At 35.4% G+C, this 19,945-nt stretch overlaps 1 pseudogene; it reads left to right on the forward strand.

Moving 5' to 3' along the window:
• The first annotated feature begins 18,217 nt into the window (after nucleotides 1–18,217).
• LOC125861448 (uncharacterized) lies at nucleotides 18,218–19,644 on the forward strand (annotated as a pseudogene).
• Nucleotides 19,645–19,945: the final 301 nt, after the last annotated feature.

A 19,945-nucleotide genomic window follows, 5' to 3' on the forward strand; every position in this document is an offset into this window, starting at 1 on the left:
TATACATAACAAAATCGAGTGCAATCGTCAATAAAAGTTATAAAATACTTTTTCCCACCACGAGATGGTGTCGACTTCATATCGCATATATCTGTGTGAATTAAGTCTAAAGGTTTTGAATTTCTTTCAGCAGACTTATAAGGATGTTTAACAAACTTACTTTCCACACAAATTTCTCATTTCGATTTATCGCATTTAAAATCAAGCAATACTTCTAAAGTAACCAATTTCCGCAAGACTTTGTAATTTACATGTCCCAAACGGGCATGCCATAAATCATTTGACTCCAATAAGTAAACAGAAGCAGAATTCTTATTAATACTGTCAACAACCATTACATTCAGTTTGAAGAGGCCCTCAGTGAGGTAGCCTTTTCCTAAGAACATCTCATTCTTACTTATTACAGTTTTGTCACTAACTAGGACACACTTGAACCCGTTTTTAATGAGCAGTGCAGCAGAAACTAAATTCTTCCTAATAGTAGGAACGTGCAGAACGTTGTTTAGAGGCAACACCTTGCCGGATGTCATCTTCAACATTACTTTCCCAGTTCCTGCAATCCTTGCTGTTGTTGTGTTTCCCATGAACAAATCTTCATCAACCTCAGCAGGAGTGTACGTTACAAAGGCTTCTTTCGCAGAGCAAATATGTCGAGTGGAACCTGAGTCGAGAAACCACTCCTTGGGATTTCCAACTAAGTTGCACTCTGAGATCATTGCACACAGGTCATCTGCATCTTTCATCTCTTCCACGATGTTTGCTTGGCTTTTGCCTTTGCCTTTGTCTTTGTCTTTGTCTTTGTCCTTTCTTGGAGCACGACAGTCAGAAGACTTGTGACCAGCCTTACTACAATTGTAACAGTTGCCCTTGAAATTTTTCTTGGCCTGTTCTGACTTCTGTCCGTTGGACTTCTTTCTCTTCTTGTCTTTTGTAGGAGCTTCTTCGACAATATTAACTCCAATTACTATCGAACTCTTACAAGACTTCTTTTCGGCAGTTTTGTTATCTTCCTCAATCTTGAGCCGAATCACAAGATCTTCAAGCTTCATTTCCTTACATTTGTGCTTTAAATAATTTTTGAAGTCATTCCACGAAGGAGGTAACTTCTCGATCATTGCAGCCACTTGAAATGCTTCATTTACTACCATATCTTCAGCAATCAGATCATGGAAAATAAGTTGAAGTTCCTGCACTTGTGATCCAACAGTTTTACTATCTGACATTTTATAGTCTAAAAACTTTGCGACCACAAACTTTTTCAAGCATGCATCTTCTGTCTTATATTTCTTCTCAAGTGCATCCCACAATTCTTTCGAAGTTGTCATTGCACTATAGACATTATATAAGTCATCCTCTAACGCACTCAAAATGTAGCTCTTACATAGGAAGTCTGCCTGTTTCCATGCTTCAATAATCATGAATTTTTTTCTGTCTGGCATTTCAGCAGAAGGCACTGGAGTTACTTCATTGGTAAATTTCTGCAGACCAAGAGTGGTAAGCCAGAAAAATACCCGTTGCTGCCATCCTTTGAAATTCACACCAGAGAATTTTCCCGATTTCTCTGCTGGTGGTACAATAGTTCGGGTTGGTGCAGCAACAGCCACCGTAACATTGTCATTAGCCATTTCAGAATATGTAACAAACAGATATTAATACAAATGACTCAATAAGCAATAACTTAAGTTGCAAACTTAACAGGAGTATAAAACCACGAAGGTTTTTCTCTCCACCAGAAACACAGATTAAAAAGTATAAAATAATTTCCTTAAGATTGTTATCAATCTGTGTATAAAAAATCAGAATTACTGATTTCAATAAACTTTGCAGAAACACGAAGTAACCAAAGTTTAATAAACCAGTAAGAATAGATGAACATAAATTAATTGACAAAACTAAAATCTGTAAAAATCGTACCACAATCTGGAAAAATAAAATCAGAAAAAGATCAAGCCCGCTGAATGCACAGTGTCCCCTTAAGGAAATTATTCCCCTCTAATATCCGAGGTTTGATTTGGAATATGTCCTCCCAGGATAGAATTATCTCAATCACCAGTGTATTGATACCCAAAACTCTGGTGTCAGCAAACCACTCAACAGCAGTAAAAATACACGAAGAAATTTTGTGCAGAAGAAGAAGAAGAAATCAGAAAAATTCGTAAGGAATAAATCTGAAGAATCAATGTATTTATAGGCAAGAGGAACTGGTTCCGAAAGGTTGCAATCCTTTCAGAATCCACACGACCATTCATGAAAGTTTGCAAGCTTTCAAATGGTCATGGCTGTTTCTGAAAGTTGCAACCTTTCAGAACAGTCACTGCGGGAAATTTAAATAAAACGGATCGCGCGTGGATCCGAGTCGGGTCGGGTTAATTACCTAATTAATTGAATCGGTTAATTAACTAATTAAAACATGAATAATCTCTCGATCGATCATTTTTCCAAATCCAAATCCAAATCCGAAGCCGAAGCCGAGCCGAGCGACGACGACGACGACGACGACGCGAGGGGGGTCCTTTTTTCCAACCATTTTAACAATTAATAGGAGTGTTTCTATATTTAAACTCTCCTATTTTTCTTTCCACCACCGATGAGGGACAAATGTCTTTTCAATAAAGCATAAGAGGTCTTTTCAAGTTCCCAACTTTTTCCAAGTTCCTCTTTCATCTTCCCTCAATTTCCCATTAACTCTTGCTACATACCCAACACAATGCAAGAAGTACAATGACACATATAGTGATGCGTGTGTGTCCTAACGATACACACCTACTGATACTTAGGTCAATACCCACGAAAAACTCATAAGGCCCATGTATCCAGTGAACCATTTTCCTTTGGCATATCTCATCCGTCCAAATCATTTTCCTTCGACAATCCCGAAATTATTTCCCTTCGGCATAAACATCCATCACTCAAACTATTTTCCTCCGGCACAAACATTAATCCAATAAATTTCATATCAATACACAATCCATACTCACACAATCATGACACATCATCAATTGTGAATAAGTATAACCATTCAAATCATCCACGACACATCATGCATTACTATAACGAGTTTAATTTTATCCCACTTTATCATTTACAAGTGAACAAGAATTAAAAACCACTTCTCCAATTCTCATTACTCCCAAGTACACACAATAAGGAATACAATGTTCAATATCCTTAACGAAGGGTCAATAGGTTCATTTACTTAAAAGTAATGAAATCGACTTGGTAGCTTAACATTCCCTTCGCGTTGAGCCACATAATCCACACTAACTAATAAAATATAGAATACCCATAAGAAAAAATGATCAACAACACCCATAATGCTGATTTTGAAAACTAGTTTTAAATTTACATAAAATACATCCTCGAAGGTTAATGATAATCTTGAATTTTATAGAAAAATATGTTTCCCAAAGATATAGGAAATCACATGAAAAATTGTATTGAAAGAAGAGTTAGAAATCATCCCCAAAAGTCCAGAACATAAGATTAAAGTTCATGAGAAAACCCCCAATAATCAAGTCCAAGAGCCTTGCTCAAATATGAAATATTTCTTGAGACATATCTTACCCATGATTAGGTAAGTCGAAATATGAAGTTTTATGAAAAAAAATAGAGTTAAAACAACCTTGAAATTCTAAATTTATCAAAGTTAAACTTTATGGGGAAATTCCAAATTCTCAAGCACGGTTAATATGATAAAAATAATTGATGAATCAACAAGTTTACGGCAAAATCAAATTACCATAACATCAGGATCTTAAATATACATTTTTCATCAAAAACTGAGTCTAAATTGATAAAATCCTATTTTTCTCTCAATAATATATGAATAAGGAAAGAAAACCAAACAAACAAATCACGATAAAATTTCAAAATGAGTATCGAAATAATAACCCCCATATTAAATTGAGAAGAATGCCACAAGAAGCACTCTATTCCGAGCTCTAAAACTCCCAATATGCTGGAAATAACAAATAAACACAGTCTAAAATTTTAAATGCCTGAACAACAATATTTACACCATAAACCAGGAACTTAATTTTTCACTAAAAGACCCGTAACTTACTTATACGATAGAGAAATGAAATATTTCTTTTTTTTAAACGTCTTAAATAATGATACGCAGCTGGTCGTTCAATCGAAAATCAATTTCGTTCTCGTTTTCAAGTCAAATTTCAATTCTTCTCGGTAAAGTTCAATCTTGGCTTAGCAAAAAATGCTCCAAACTTTTCTTATCAATCCTATGATTCATACTTAAACTTTTAAATGTTTTGGAATAATTTTTTGATCTTAAAAACTAATAACAAACTTTTTGTTGATACAAATTGCTGAAACAATGCCAAAGCACCTAAAAAGCTTAAAAACTCACCTAAACATCATTCGGAACTTCCCAATCACAAACCAAATATGCTACTAGCTTGGAAAGGATAATGGAATCATCAAAACACCCAAACAAGATCACCTTAACCCGATATTGACCAAAATCAACTTTAACTTGAGAATCTCCAAATTTCTAAATAGGGACATAAAACTCATCCAAAAGTTTTTGGAATTGGTCCAAACCTTCAACTAGACCAAATATCATCATTTGGAACTAGTGGAATCATCAAAACTTTAAAATAACTTCAATCATTGACTAAAGTCAAGCTTTAGCCTTAACTTTTCCGACATCTCATCTAATAGTTCAAAATCAAATCAAAAGTCTTCGGACCCAAATAAAAAATACATCTATACTATAAACAGCATTACGGAGCTAACAAAATTGTCGAAATTAGCTTGCGATTATAAAATGTTCACTTTGATTAACTATCTAATGCTTTTAACTTTCAAAAGACAAAAACTCTTCCAAAACTCATCTAAATACATGAGGACCAGAGCCATTGGTCCTATAACCCAAAAGTCACGTTTTGGAGCAAATGGAATTGACAGAATTCCATTTCAAGACTCGAAACTTCAAAAGTTTACTAAAGTCAACCATTTCAACTTAAAAGCTTCCTAATATAAAAACATACAAAAATTTCAACTTTATAATTTGATTTCCAATCTGACTTCAAAAACTGATTAAACATGACTCAGGGCCACTATTAGGATTCGTAAAATGGTAATTTTTTCCAGAAAATTATAAAAATGACCTTCAGGATCAGTACATTCATTCATTTCAATCAAACATGCTCCTGACTTCCTTCATGGATGACTATTATTTTTACATGATTTAAAGTAAAGACTACTAGCGTTTATTTAATTAAATACTAAGATATTGTTGTCCCTCCATAGAGAGACAAATAACTTATTTATGACCAAGCTTTATAAAGATCAGATGAATACCATACATCTGCTTTACCAATAATTTCTAATATGAATTCGTTAGAATAAAATAAATGCATGCCCATGATACTCTAAAAATATATAAATAAGTATGTAAAGTCATTCAAATTTCTTCTAGTTGGGGAGGAGCTGAATTTTGCCAATAAACTCACTACAAAATAAATATGTGATAGAGTATTATTAGCACGACACATCAGTGCCTTGTTTGTACCAAGATATGAAGTTTCATCATCAAGAAACTCATCATCTTTCTTTTCAAGACGAAATGGTCCTTATTTATGTCAAACAATTTCACAATCACTGGGGGTACTCAATGAATGTGATTTATCCATATAAAACTACTTTAGAATCTTTTTTGTTGTGTAGGTTGATTGATGAACAAATATTCCATTTGTCAAATTCTCAATCTTTAGGTCAAGACAAAATATTTTCTTATCAAGATCTTTCATTCCAAATTTCATTTTAAGCAATCAATAACTTTTGAAAGATCATTTAGAGTGTCAATGATGTTCAAGTCATCAATATACACAACTCTTTAAACAAATTCAGGTCCCACATTCTTATTAAAGATGCAAGGACAAATAGGATTATTGAAGAGTGGTGGATTTTCACTCATTGAGAGTTATTTTCTTATGATTTTGTGGCACTCAAAGTAGAGAAAGAGATTAATTATGCTTTGAATTGTGTTATTTCAGGTATTTTGATGTTGGGAAAGAAAATGCTGATAAAAAGTGAAATCGAAGCTGAAAAGTGTGAGAAAACTCACAGAAAAATAAGTCCCTAGTATTGCACTTATGGAGCACTGATTGCTTTAGAAATCCAATCAACGAAGTTAACTATCCACTTAAGCGAGGATACAGCGTGAGATTTTGCGAACTGGGTCAAAAGGGCGGAGGTCGCTTAAGTGAACTGAAGTTCGCTTTTGCGAACCTCCTGCCACTTTTGTGAAGCCCACCTTTTTTAGACAGGGGCAGAATGGGAAGTTCTCGAGCTTTGGAACCAAAATTCAGAAAATAGGGTTAGATTTGAGCATAATGGATGATCCAAGAATTGTAAGAGAGAGAACATTGTACAGAGAAAAACTCATTCAAAAAGTAGATCTCATAGTGTTCTTGATTTGGGGTTAAGACATTGAAGGCAAGTTGCCTCGCATTTCATTTGTGGATTCGAAGTTTGTGTTCTACTTTAGTAATATCTTTTGCCTTACATTATTTTCTTGTTCTTATTACTCGAAATGCGGGGGTAATATTTGCATGAAATTGGGGCTTTTGTTCTACAAATAGACAAAGCTATTGAGCATTTGATTAATTGATTTATTGCTTTTGTAGTTCCTTGTTTCAATGTTTGATTTAATGAAATAGGTTCCATCTAGTTTTCATATTTGAATTTATAGGTTGAGAGTGAACGCTCAATCTTAGCTTCCGATCTTTGGTCGATACTCGAAAAAGATTGATTGTAGTGAAGAATTAGATTAATGATCACATTTTGACTTTGAATCTTGAATTTGAGATCAAAAGATAAATGTTTAGGTTATTATTGGGTGCAATGATTCCTTCAAAGAGAGGCCTAAGTTTAGGTAGTGGGTTATTTTATATTTGTGTGATTGAGACCAAAAGGAAATATCATAATAAAACGTTTTGAGATCAAAAGATAATTAGTGTAATTGAAGATGACCTAGCCTACTTATTAGTCATTGATCTGAAATTGAATTGCAATGGATCGTTGAGTGTTAATTGGTTCCCAAATTTTTCCAATTCTCATACATCCCTGGCTTGATATCGTCTTTGCCCCCATTAGAAGTGTAGTTATAAAAATTACTCTCTATTTGATAGTTGTGTACCTTGTATGTCTAAATTCAAACTAGTATCTAGTTATCCTTTATATTGTTAATTACCATTATATTGTTCCTTGTGGGATTCGGCCACAACTCTTAAATGTATATCTTTATTGACGATAATCACTCTCTCTTTTGATTCGTTTGGAGGATGATTTGAGCATTATCGAAAATGGCATCGCTGCCAGGGAACAATTAGGTGTATTGAATTGATTTAGGATTTTTAGTTCATTTGTTTCTATCTATATTGTGAATAGTTGTCTTTTTTTCTTTTGTGTTTTTTCCTATGGCTTTTTGTGATCACTACATCTTTGGGAGTGGTATGCCCTTCACCGACCCAGGGCCTTTCGATGAACCAAATGTCATAAGTCAATTGAGGCATAGTGTCACGATCCAGACTGTCGTGATTGGTACCCACACTAACCCTCCAGTGGGGGAACTACTACTACAACCCAAAACAAGCAACTAAACCAAAAACTAAAGCATTTAAGTTACAAAAGCAAGTTAAATGCTAAGGAAAGAAATAGGGAGTTCCCATAAACTCCAAAAAAAATCTAATCAACTAAACAATGTGGAAATACCCTAGAACATGAAAGTCAATGTACCAATACATCTAACAATGAACCCAAGACTAAAGGAAAATGGGTACAACCCAACTAAATGTAGTAATATATAATGAACTAGTCTAGGTCCGAAATGGCGGACATAAACGAAAGAGAACCTATGACAGCCTGGAAGAAGTGGCTCACCTTTGAATTCGAACGATCACTAATCTTCTAAGTGAAGTCTGTCAATAGCCGCCTGAAGATGTCTTGTACTAAACAAAGAAAGAGCAAGTGCACCTTATCTTGAGCATCCTTCACTAAATCAACCCTCAATGGTTTCACATCTCCAGCCTCGAGCTATCATATGAGTGATCTACATCCCCTTCCATATAATGCCTCAAATGGTGCCATATCAATGTTGGAGTGATAACTATTATTATAAGAGAATTCACACAAAGGTAAGAACTTATCCCAATGTCCTCCAAAATCAATCACGCATGCCCTCAACATGTCTTCTAACACTTGAATAGTCCTCTTCGATTGCCCATCCATCTACGGATGAAAAGTGGCACTGAAAGTTAGTTGTGTGCCCAATTCATCATGCAATTTCCTCTAGAACTTGGAAGTAAATTGCGTACCACGGTCTAAGATGATAGAAATGGGCACCCCATGCAACCTCACTATCTCTTTAACATACACCTTAGCGAATTGTTCAGCGTTGTAATCTATTCTTACCAGAATAAAAATAGGCGGACTTAGTCAATCTGTCAACCACTACCCAAAAAGAATCAAACTTCCCCAAAGTCTTGGGAAGACCAACCACAAAATCCATGGCTATCATCTCCCACTTCAATTCCAGAATTGGCATTCTTTGCAGCAAACCTGCAGGCTTTTAGTGTTCATACTTCACTTGTGGATAATTTTGACACTTAGCCACAAACTCCGCTATATCCTTCTTCATGCTTGCCACCAATAAGTTCACATCAAATCTCGGTATATCTTGGTCACACCTGGACGAATGGAATATCGCGAACCATGGGACTCTATCTACAACTTTTTAATCAAGTCATCAACTCGAGGAACACTAATCCTTCCTTTAAAACTAAGCACACCTTCCACATCAAGAGTGGTCTCTTGTGCCTTACCAATCGCAGTTTTCATTCTAAGCTCCTCAAAATTCTCATCCTCAAACTGTTTGGCCTTGATCTCCTCAATGAATGTGGCCCTCACTTAAATACTAGCTAACCCCCCACCTTTGTCTGAGATGCCCAATTGCATGAATTTAGACTACAAGGTCTGAATTTCCTTAGCCAAAGGTCGTTTAGTTACACTCAAGCAAACTGAACTACCTATACTTATCGCCTTTTGACTCAAAGCGTTCGCCACTACATTAGGCTTGTCCCGATGGTATTGGATAGTGACATCATAATCCTTGAGTAACTCCATCCACCTTCGTTGTCTCAAATTCAGATCTTTTTGAGTGAACACATGTTGATCAGTAAACACCTCACACTTAACACCATAGAGGTACTGTCGCCAGATTTTAAGAGCAAACACTACCACTGCCAACTCTAAGTCATGTGTTGGGTAATTCGTCTCAAGCACCTTAAATTGACGCGAGGCATAAGCTATAACATTCTTATCCTGCATCAACACAACACCCAAACCAGAATGTGAAGCATCACAATAAATAATAAAATTCTTACCCCTTATCGGTAATGCTATAATAGGCACTGTAGTCAAGAGAGTCTTGAGCTTTCGAAAGCTCTCATCACACTTTTCAGCCCATTCAAAGGGTATCTCCTTTTTGGTCAAATTTTTCAAGTGTATGGCAATAGAAGAAAAGTTCTTCACAAATCAACGATAGTAGCTAGGGAGCCCCCACTAAACTCCTAACTTCCATCACAAAGCTAGGCCGAACCCAATTTTTAACCGCCTCAATCTTTTGGGGATCTACCATTACCCCTTCTTTTGAAACCCAATTCACACTTAAAAAATTTAGCATACAACCTTTGTTTCCCAAGAACGCCCAGAACAATACGAAGATAGTCGGCATGCTCTTCCTCACTTTTCCAATAGACCAAAATATCATCAATAAAGACTATATCAAACGAATCAAGGAATGGTTTGAACACCCATTTCATCAAGCTCATGAAAGTTGCAGGCGCTTTGGTCAAACCAAAAGTCATAACCAAAAACTCATAGTGCCCATAGTGAGTTCTAAGCATCATCTTGAGCACATCCTCAGTCCTAATTTTCAACAGATGGTAGCCAGGCCTTAGATAAATCTTAGAGAAAATTGATGCACCTTCCAACTGGTCAAAAAGATCATCTATTCTAGGCAAGGAGTACTTGTTTCGAATGATGACCCTATTCAATTGCCGGTAATCTATACACATTTTTGTACTACCATCTTTTTTCTTAACAAACAAAATTGAAGCACCCCATGGGGAAGCACTAGGACGAAAAAATTCCTTATCAAGAAGCTCTTGGATTTGAACCTTAAGCTCTCTTAATTCCGCTGGGGCCAAGCGATATGGAGCGATAGAAATGGGATGAGTACCAGGTTCTAAATTAATGCAGAAATCTATATCTCTATCTGGAGGCATACCATGCAAGTCATTAGGAAACACTTCTCTAAATTCTGACTCCACAGGAATAGACTCAATAGATGGAGACTCAACCTCCACATCTCGAATATGAGCCAAATAAGCCAAACAACCCTGCCCTACCAGTTTCCTAGCCCGAATGAAGGATATAATCTTAGCTTGCTTAGACTTGTACACCCCTTCCCACTCTAATTTTTCCCTTCCTGGTATTTCTAGAGTCACAAATTTAGTATTACAAATAAGCACAACATAATAGGGGGACAACCAAGTCATGCCTAAGATTATGTCAAAGTCAGTCATATCCAAAATCACCAAATCATCCCAAGTCTGAAAACCCATAAACAAAATAGAGCAAGCACGATAGACATGGGTAATTATGACAGACTCTCCAACTGGGTATAAACATGGATGGGGGCATCAACTATATCAAAATTCATATCAAATTCTGAGGCAAATCTCATGGATACATAAGAATAAGTAGAGCCCGGATCATACAACACATTAGCCATCCGATCACAGACAAGAATAGTACATGTGATTACTGCATCATGTGCCTCTGCCTCATTCTTGCCTAGAAAGGCGTCACATTAAGCCCTACCATCTTGACGAGCTACTACCCCACCTGGCTGCAACGCACCTCTGCCTGCGTTACCATATTCTCTACCCCCACGACTTCGCTGATTACCTCCTAGCCCACCTTGTGGACGACCTCGACCATTACTACCATTTCCCAAGGGCACTACTGCTCTAGTGTGCTGTTGTGCGGTTTCCAACACGCGTGGGTGGGGAAAGTATCTCCTCATATGCCCAGGTTCTCCACAATTATAGCAAGTACGATCAAAAGATGGTATGCTACCCATCGAAGGCGTGACTCCCTAACTATCCTAAATCAAATTATGAGGTGGAGTTCCTGAGTAATTACCTGTAGAGGCTGGCATGGTAGACTGAATTGGTCTGGCTGCAAGTGTTGGCCTTCTTGCCCCCTTGGAGTAAGAAACTTGAAAGTTACCCGAGTTCTTGGCCCTTTTAGCCAATGCCTTAGCCTGATCATCTCGCCTCACCCTCTCCATTTTCTTAACAAAGTCTGTCACCTCATTAAAGCTTCTCCCTGCAGAAGTCATATGAACAAACAATCCCTGCAATTCTGCATTTAGCCCCTTAACAAATAAGGGGCTCCTCTCTTCTTCAGAATTCACCAATTGCATAGCATATCTAGACAGAGCATGATACTTGGCCTCATAAGTAGCCGCAAACATACCACCTTGCTCCAAAGATGTAAACTCATCCTTCTTGTGATACCTCAAAGTCCTAGGAACATATTTCTCTAAAAGTAGAGCTTGAAATTGGATCAAAGTGAGTAGAGGTAAAACTGAAGATCTATATTCCATATAAGCTCTTCGCCACTGCTTAGCCTCAACTTGAAGTTGAAAAGACATGAACTCAACTCCATGTTGATCGACTATTCCCAACTTATGAATCCTCTCATAACAATCCAGGATGGACTCATATGCATCCTCACTCTCAGAATCAAGGAACACAGGCGGTTTCAACTTAAAGCACTTAATCAACATCTCATGCTTATTACCAATCAAAACAGAACACAACAAATGACGGAAAAAAGCATCAGTACCTACAGTTCCCCCCACCTTGGGAGTAGTGATAGCAATAGGGGGATTGGCGTGAGCTTGAGTTACTTGAACAAATGGAATCACTCCAGGACCAGCCAATCCTTTCAAAAATGACATAAATTGTTGACCTAACACTAGGTCTATGGGAGAAATACATGTGTTCTCAGCCTGTACTTCTTTCTCTTGTTCAATATCCTCAACATTTTCAACCTCAATATTTTCTTCTATCTCTTCCTAATGCACGAGAGGAGCCTCATTCCTGGGAGCATTTTCAATCGATGCTCCATCCCTAGGAGGTGCTACCCTTCCTCAGCCTCTACCCCTAGCTCTTCCTTTACCCCTGCCTCGACCACGACCTCTTGCTGCAGATTCCTCAGCTGGAGCATTGATGGGAGCTATGGGCCTGACGCCGTTGAATCTAGTGTTAACCATCTGCGGACATGAGAGTGAAGGAGGTTAGATACCAATTTGAATCACCAGATACTAATTGGAATCAAGTTATACCACGAAAGGAGACAAGAGAAAACAAAGAGATTTCCTAAAGTCATATAGCCTCTCAAAGAAAAATACAAACGTCTTAGTACCATTTCGTAAGACTCTACTAGACTCGTTTTGGTACATCGAGATCAATGAACCTAGACTCTGATACCAACTTTTCACAACCCAGACCGTCGTGATTAGTACCCACTCTAACCCACTGGTGGAGAACCACTACTATAACCCAAACCAAGCAACTAAACCAAAAACTAAAACATTTAAGTTACGGAAGCAAGTTAATACTAATAAAAGAAATAGGGAGTTCCCATAAACTCCACACAAAAATCTAATCAAATAAACAATGCGAAAATACCCTAGAACCTGAAAGTCAATGTACCAAAACATCTAACAATGAACCCAAGCCTAAAGAAAAATGGGTACGATCAAATTAAACATAGGAGTATCTAATGAACTAGTCTAAGTCCTAAATGTTAAACATAGATGTAAGAGAACCCATGGCTGCCCGGAATAAGTGGCTCACCCTTGAATTAAAACGATCATTGTTCTTCTAAGCGAGGTATGTCAATAGCCTCCTGAAGATGCCCTGTACTCAACAAAGAAAGAGCAAGTGCAGTAGTAGTACACAACCACAATGTACTGGTAGGATCACACGGCTATCCCACTAAGTGTAACATGCATAAGTCAATACAATAATATAATAACATATATATCGAACATATACAATATTATTAATATTTACAAATAACTAACAACTTCACATTTGTCAAGATACACAATTATGACAAGTCATTGGTCCTCTCATGGAACCCAAACCCAAACAGTTAGCATATCGAAATGTGGTACCCGATCAAATGTTTATGCTGAAACGTAGCAACCGATCTCATATTTTTGTTGGAACATGGCAACCGATCCAAGCTAGTGTGTCAGAATGCACTACCCAATCCATTCAACAAGTCACAATCACAAAATACATTCTCATAATCATACAATCAAGTCATGATTCATAGTATTCATTGATCATATATCCTCATTTACAATTAATATGATTAAGCATGTGACATTAGCATACATACATGCATCATAATGAAGTAAGAACAAAGATACACCACACAATCATAGAAATCTTGTCATCTTGATGCAGTGTGGTGAAAAATAAGATACTCTTTCAATGATTATGTTGACGTTTATATTTCAAACTTGTCGTCTACTTTAAGGAAAGGTTATGATGAGCGTGATCACAAAAAAGGCTTGATGAGCTTGGGTCAAGTCACAAAAAGGGCTATGATGAGCCCTTGAAAGCTAGAATAACAACCATCACCTACCTCGAAACAAGCTTGAAACCCTAAGAAACTTGATTCTTCCCTTTCCGAATTCATTCCACTTTTTCTTGGTCTACAAATATTCATAATAACACAAAAATCAACAAACAATCACTAATTACCCGAATTACTAATAATTCCAACAACACTAGATCATCCCCATGATCCCAATATCAAAATTAGGGCTTTTCCCACCATAATTCTCAGATCAAAACTAATTCCCATGATAACTATCCACTCGATTACGTTCTACGGATCAAAAAAAGGATTTGGGGAGTGAAAATCTTACCATTAGCCTCAAGAATGGTGGTAACTGTCAAGAAAATCCCTGGGTTCATTCTTTAGCTCTCAAGTTTGATAATTGCAGAATAAAATGTTTTTGAGGTTTATTTAAGACTTTAAGTCTCATCGGGCCCGCCACAGTGGTCCTCACCTTGCTACAACAACCCCGCCCTGGCGACAGATATCACCGCCAAAGTGGCTTACATGAAATATTGAGCTATTTTAAAAATTCCAATACCCCCATTTCACAACACACTTTTGACCAAAGACAATCAGAAATTACCCCTCACACTAAGTTCAATTCCGGGAGTTCTACTTGCCCGAATTCAATTTTGTAAATTCATACGGGTTCCTTAACGACTTATTTATCTACTCATGTGATCAAATTCACAATTAGATCACCCAATTGCTACCAGATTTCCCTATACCTTAATGACCCTGATTTCATCCAAATCTGGACTAGGTTGGGAAATTCCAAGTTATTACGAAAAAGTTTTCCGGCCCAATTTTTTTCCCCATTGACTTTTCTATAATGATGGGAGCAGGTCGTTGCACTTAGGACGTAGATATAAAACTCATTTTGGGAAATAAAGCCCTATTAATTCTCTCTAATGAAATGGAAAGGTTTTGAAAAAGGTACCTAGCTAGGTGCTATAGCATAGCCGACCTTGAATTAGGAATTCCTACTCTTAGGGCTGAGATGAGAGAAATTTTGAGAGTGAAACCTCCTCATTATCCAATGGTCGAAAAGAGAGAAGAAGAATCTCACGACTTGCACCTTTCTTCGTATATGAGACGTTCCAATTCATTTTAGGAGATGAATGGTTTGAAACCCATCCAAGTGAAGAGGTAAAGGTTGATATAGAAGATATCGTTATTTTTTGCAACCAACAAAAAACATAACAATCTAATAATGTGAAACTACTAGCATGATACTAGAGTTGCAAGAAAAAGAAAATCAAAGATAACATATGGCAACTGTAGATCATGTGAAGATGAGTGTGTTACTCACTTAATGGACAATAATTATGAATTTTAGTTCTCACGTGGCCTAGTGACTCTTTCATTCTTGCTTAATGATCCAAAATTAAAGCATGATACGAAGTTGGGTAAGAGATTCAAGTATTGAAAGTGGAGAGATCAAGTGAAACACTTGATGCTCTCTTGCATTTCCCATGCTGTTCAGAGTAAATTTGATCTCATGTTAGGAGACGGTTCATTTCCTCAAAGTTGAAACACAAAGGGTAATGTACCCGGCGTTGCGTCGCGACATTAAATTGTGAGCTTGATGAGAGGCACCAAATTGATATGAATGCTATGTGACTTGTATGGGGCCTATCGGGGTCTGATGTTCCATGTTACGCCTAGGGGGATACCTTGGGTCATGACACATTGTAATATAGAAAAACTACAACAATTAATATCATGATAGAACAAAACTCAAAGTGACTTCTTTCAAGAAATTCATCAAACAATTAGGGCACAAATAGTTTTGACTAACAAAACTAAATTTTTGTCTGAAAACATGAAAAAACAATGTTGGGATATTCAAATTCTAGTATCATCTCAGCGGCGTCTCCCTCCTTCATTGCTACCACCGTTTGCACCATTGCTAGCTCTGTCATCGTTGCCAACTAGACCTCCAACAATTAGTTTAACCTTGCAATGGCAACACCAATTTAGGTTGTTTAGAAAATATTCTCACTTGTATTTGTCCTTTGGTGTGAATAATATTCTTATTTGTTCCTTTGTTCCAGGCTCTCCCTCCAAGATTGAAGATTCTATTGTTCTTTTCGAGGAGGAATCTTCTTCTGACATTCCAACATCCTTTTATTAACTAATGTTGTCAGAATACATAAAATATATATAAAAAAATAGTGCAACTACAAAATTAGTCGCCAAATAGCTTATGGCTAACAGGTATTTTTTGGTAATTTGTTGTTAATCTGTTTTTAATAAGATTGTATAATGATAACTTTTTTTATTCTAATGATGTGATTTATCAATTTCTAATTCCTATATTGTTTAATGATAAAATTGTTGTCTAATAGCTAGCGTAACATTAACTTATTTTATTTTTGTGTTCTATTCATGAGGTTGTTCATTGCTTTACCCAAAAACTTTTTGAGCTCACTCTTGTCATAGTTGTTGCTTTTCATTTTCTTTGTTGTAGACTTCTTTTTCAAGATGGAATGTTCAACTTTTATTTTCATGGAGTGCTCTTTAATAACCCCAACCTTTGGATTAATAAGAAAAACTTAATAAGAATAATGTGAATGTCTTTGTGTCTTAACATGATAATAAAAGTTAGTGTCATATAGTTAGGAGATCGTCATGGAAATCACTTCTTGCAGAAATGCTAGGTAAGACTTAGTAAATATATTCTTACACACACATATATATGTGCGCAAGAAACTTAGTCAAACAAGCTATAGTAGTCCAACAAAATGCAATTAATGTAAGGGCTTACCTCTTTTACTTCAGTGATTTCTTGATCAATTTCAAACTTTGATATACCCTTGAATACTTATTTTCTTATCTCCAAAATAGAGCGATATTGTTTGCTCTTATGATAGTAATATTGCAATCCAACAAATATTTTTGTTAAGAACTAACTATATATATATGATTTTATAAAGTACAAATTGCACACATTACAAAGTTATTATATTGCTAGCTCTCATTTTCTTGATATATCATCGGTTAGAGATTCACTCGTCCTTAATTAGGATAAGAACTAGTTATATATAAAAATTTAAACAACTAAATAAAAGTATACATTATAAAATCCAAATAAGTTTGAATGTGATAGTATAGCAGTAGTTTAGTGGTCTAGTTTGAAATAAGAAAATAAAGTTTAATTATCATCTAACACAAACAAAACAAATGTTGTGACTCTTTTTTCTTTCTTTGTTTTATGAAAAAGAAAATATAAAACAAGCAAAAATATAATTAACTAGAGGATTCACGATATTTGTAGTGATCAATAAATCCAAAAATTTTTATTTACCCTGTCAAATGATCCAGATCCATTTTCACATTGTGGTTTTTCAGCTACCCATCCATGCATCATCTTCTTGTATTTACGGTTAAGACGATCACAAATTGGTTCTTCTCCAGGATTTGTAATAACTGCTTGTGGATTATAAATGGTGTAACAGTTAACTTCACCTTCAGAAGGTTCAATTCGGAAGCTAACATTAGAAAAGATAGATGTTTTTTTCTTCTCATGATCAATCATGTTTTCACAAAGATATTTCTTTTGGAAAAACTTAATCTAATTAGAATATAAATATCAAAAGGTTATCTTGAAAGGAAATATCTTTTCACAGAACACAATTTCTTCTTATTTTGAAGAATCGTATAGTTCAAATATGACAACTTTATCTTCTCATAAGCAAGAAATTTCAAAATCTAGCCTAGGGAATTTTATTTTGCTATAATATCCCTCNCCCCCCCCCCCCCCCCCCCCCCCCCCAAACCCCCACTCCTATAAATTTTTAAATATTTTTTAGTACAAACCTTTGTGTTCACTCGCTTTTATACATGTGAAACCACACATTTTATTAGACTCAGCAAAATAAAATGTCACATAAACTTAGTCAAATCAGGATAAGTAGAAGGGTCTCCTCGACCATTCCGCCTTCAACAAATAATAATTAAGTATTGACCAAATGTCCTAAATTCATGATTTTTTTCCTAAAAGAGCCACCTTCTACAAATAATAAATAGGTATTGACCAAATATCCAAGTATCATAATTTCTTTCTTAAAAGAGTCACCTTCTACAAATAATAAATAATTATTGATCAAATATGTAAATATCGTAATCTTTTTTTCTAAAAGCAATCATATCGTATTAATTTCATCCTTATCTATTTTCAAAATTACATTCCATCTTCTCAATTTAATTATCTATATATAGTTTTCGATATTTCAAGCCTCTCAACTATTATTCTTGAGTTTTCTTTACTTTTTTGTTTCTTATAATTCCTTTGAGAGTATCCAAAAACATGATTGATCATTAGAAGAAGAAAATAACAGTCTTTCGTAATGTTAGCCTCCGAATTGAACCTTTTAAGGGTGAAGCTAACTGTTACACCATTTATAATCCGCAAGTGGTTAGTACAAATCCTGCAGAACAACCAATTTGTGATTGTCTCAACCGTAAATACAAGGAGATGATACATGGATGGGTAGCTGAGAAGAGACAACGTGAAAATGGATCCAGAGCATTTGACATGGTAAATACAATTTTTTGGATTTATTGATCACTACCAATATTGTGAATCGTCCACTTAATATTATTACTTGTTTTTTCTTTTCTTTTTCCTGAAAAAAAAAAAGAAAAGAAAATAGAATCACAATATTTGTTTTGTGTATGTTAGGAGATAATTAAACTTTATTTTCTTATTTCAAACTGGACTAGTAAACTACAACTATACTATCACATTTAAACTTATTTGGATTTATATTGTATATTTTTCTTTAGTTGTTTAAAATTTTATGTATAACTAGTTTTTATCCTAATTAAGGACCAATGAATCTCTAACCAATGATATATCAAGAAAATGAGAGCTAGTAATATAATTACTTTTTAATGTGTGTAGTTTGTACTTTGTAAAATCATATATATAGTTAGTTGTTAACAAAAATCTTTGTTTGATTGCAGTATTACTATCATAAGAGCAAACAATATCTTTCTATTGTGGAGGTAAGAAAATATGCATTCAGGGGTTTATCAAAGCTTGAAGTTGATCAAGAAGCCACTGAAGAAAAGAAGGTAAGCTCTTACATTATTCTTATGACACGAACTTATATTGTCATGTTAAGACACAAAGACATTTACATTATTCTTATTAATTTTTTTATTTATCAAAAGGTTGGGGCTATTAAAAAGCTCTCCATGAAAAGAAAAGCAAAATATTCTATCTTGAAAAGGAAGTGTTCAACAAAAAGCAATAACCATGACAAGAGGGAGGTCAAATAATTTATTGGTGAAGCAATGAACAACCTTATGAGTAGGGATGTCAAACACAAAAACAAGGTAAGTTAATATTACGTTAGCTGTAGGACAACAATTTTTTATACAAAGAAACACTATAGAAAATATAAGAATTACAAATTGATAAATCTCATCATAGAACAAAAAAAAGTTATCAGTATAATATTATTTAATAACGTATTAATAATAAATTATCAAAATATAGTTGTTAGCTATAAGCTATTTGGCAGCTAATTTTTAGTTTCACTATAATTTTTTGGTCATAAATTTTTAATACATATTTTATGTATTCTTATAACATTAATAAATTTAAAATGAAAGGATGTTGGAATGCTAGAAGAAGACTCCTCCCCTAAAAGAAAAATAGAATCTTCAATCTTGGAGGGAGAGCTTGGAACAAAGGAGCAAGTAAGAATATTATTCACACCAAAGGAAAAATACAAGTGAGAATATTTTCTGAACAACCTAAATTGGTGTTGGCATCACAAGGTTCAAATAATTGTGGGAGGTCTAGTTGGCGACGACAACAAAGCTAGTAATGGTGCAAACGGTGGTAGCAACGAAGGAGGGAGATGGCACAAAGATGATAGTGGTAGAATTTGATTATCCCAAACATTGATTTTCCATGTTGGTGGTGGAGCTAGTAATGGTGAATTTGGTGATGTCATGTGATATGACGAGGGCCATAGATCCGGTGCAAACAGTGGTGGCAACGAAAGGAGGTAGAGGCCTTGGTAGAATTTGAATATCCCAACTTTTTTTTTTCCATATTTTGTTAGATTTTTAAGTAGAAGTATTTGTGCCCCAAGTAGTTGATGAATTTCTTGAAAGAATTTACTTTATATTTTGTTCGATTAATAAGATTGGGTTTTTTTAATACAAGATCTTAGTTGTTCAATATTTG

Source organism: Solanum stenotomum, chromosome 4 (genome assembly GCF_019186545.1).
Source record: "Solanum stenotomum isolate F172 chromosome 4, ASM1918654v1, whole genome shotgun sequence".
Taxonomy (NCBI): domain Eukaryota; kingdom Viridiplantae; phylum Streptophyta; class Magnoliopsida; order Solanales; family Solanaceae; genus Solanum; species Solanum stenotomum.